General features: G+C 63.0%; 1 long non-coding RNA gene across 1 annotated transcript; it reads right to left on the bottom strand.

Moving 5' to 3' along the window:
• Window positions 1–227: 227 nt before the first annotated feature.
• Window positions 228–1,184, bottom strand: LOC137465997 (uncharacterized). The gene is made up of 3 exons (XR_010994935.1): window positions 1,067–1,184; window positions 809–927; window positions 228–655 (listed from the first exon to the last, which is right to left on the bottom strand). It is a non-coding gene; the product is annotated as an uncharacterized lncRNA (long non-coding RNA).
• Between the last annotated feature and the right edge of the window lie 780 nt (window positions 1,185–1,964).

Below are 1,964 nucleotides of genomic sequence, written 5' to 3'. Positions count from 1 at the left end.
ATGTCACGGCGACTCCTGGACTGGACAGGTGGGCTCTGGGCCTGACCTTGCTGGTGGGCGCGGCTGCGTCCGGGGGATGCCCGTGGCGATGTCTGCCTTCGCCCGGGCGTCTCAGTCCTTGGTCTTGTCCTGCTGCTCCTGTCACGGCGACTCCTGGGGCGGACAGGTGCACTTAGGGCCCGACCTTGCTGGCGGGCGCGGCTGCGTCCGGGGGATGCCCGTGAAGGTGTCTCCCTTCGCCTGGGCCTCTCAGCCCTTGTTGTTGTCCTGCTGCTCCTGTCACGGCGACTCCTCAGTCGGACGGGTCCATCTGGGGCCCGACCTGGCTGGCGAGAGCGGGTTCGCCTGCGGCCGGGCCCAGCACGTCTGGAATGGACCCTGTCCCCAGAGTCAGGGGAGTTGTTGTACGTTGACCTTGATGTGCTGGGGCTGCTGGTGGCCAGCGAGGAAGACGGCAGAGACTGCTGCCATGCTGTGTGTTGCTGGCTGCTGCGGCCGCTGGGCTCTGCAGAGGAAGACTGGGGATCCAGCCCCGATGGCACCGGGGTGCGGGAGCTGGGGCTGATGGCCTCAGATTCTGGGGAGCCATGAGCAGGCTCCAGTCCTGACTGTCTGATCCGGCTGGGGCCACTGAGCTCTGACTCATCCCTGGAAGCTGTAAGGCCAAGCAGGAATGTCAAAGACCACCCAGGCCCGAGGCAAGCCAGGCCAGAGCAGAACCCCCAGCCCTTCAGGAGCAGAGGGGCTCTGCCCAGCCCGGCCTGGGCACTGTCCCCAGCCCAGGGGCACCGGCTGCTTTGCCTCATACCCGTTCCGAGACCAGCACAGCTGTCACACTCCCAGCTCTGTATGCGGTTTCTCAGGCCAGAGCAGCGCCTGTGGGTGCCCTCAGCAGCGCAGGAGGAGCACAGGAGCAGTTCCCAGGGCCTGAGGAGGCAAAGGGGCTCATGGACAACGTGTCCACAGCACAGGATTGTCCAGACACGTTCTTCTCTTTCTTTCCCCCTTGAGCCCTTGAAGTGACACACGTACCCTGCAGAGCCTCAGGTGCAGCTCCCCAACTTACCCCTCTTCCTCTGCCTCCTCCCTGCCTCCCGGGTAAAGGCAGTCCCTGGCATTGCACCTGCTGTGCCGCTCTCCTAGATCCGCAAAGGCGTCGTTGTCCTCCCATGTTGGCAGTCTGATGGAGAAAGGGAAAGCTGATGAGTTTCTGATGTCGTGCCCTCATGGAGGTACAGGTTGTCCCTGCTCTTTCTCCAGCGCTTTTCCAAGTCCTGCGTGAAGTTGAAGCCCAGACTCACGGGACAGGGCAGGGCCAGGACTGCTGGGGCAGGGCCTGGCACAGCACAGCACTTGCACCTCCTGTCCTGGGAGCCAGGCAGAAGGACACCAACCTGAAAGGGATTCGGATCCCCACGATGAACATTTGTACAAGAAATTCTCCCGTGTCCCTGCACAGGGGGCAGCGGAGGGAAAAAAGACCAGCGCGCATGGCCTGTCCCTGCAGGGCAAACAGAAGCAGGGTGAGCAAGGCCCTGGTGCCGCTGGGCACCTGCTGTGGCCCGGGGCTGAGGGGATGGCTCCTACCTGGATGCAGTCCCTGTGGAACCAGGCCCTTTTGCACGCTGGGCACACCAGGGTTCGGAAGGTCTTTCTATCCTCCACAGGCTCCATGCAGATGGGGCAGTCGGTGCCCGGCTCTGGAGTCGCCTCCACGTCCTGCTCTGGACGGTGCTCAGGGCAGAAGGAGCTGGAGGAAAATGGATGGGCAAAGTGAGAAATGCAACACCGTTCCACAGGGGTGGCCAGAAGGGGCGAGGAGGTACCTGTATGGGGTAACGTATACATTGACACAGCCGCCCTCCTTGGCACAGGGCAGGTGGAACCATCTGTCACAGTCCTCCTTGCAACACATGATGGTTGCCCCGCTCTGGCCACAGACGCAGCAGCGCTGGAAAGAGCCA

The sequence above is a fragment of the Anomalospiza imberbis genome, unplaced genomic scaffold (genome assembly GCF_031753505.1).
Source record: "Anomalospiza imberbis isolate Cuckoo-Finch-1a 21T00152 unplaced genomic scaffold, ASM3175350v1 scaffold_126, whole genome shotgun sequence".
Lineage (NCBI taxonomy): Eukaryota > Metazoa > Chordata > Aves > Passeriformes > Viduidae > Anomalospiza > Anomalospiza imberbis.
Note: the sequence above shows the minus strand (reverse complement) of the source record. Positions and strands in the feature narration are given on the sequence as shown.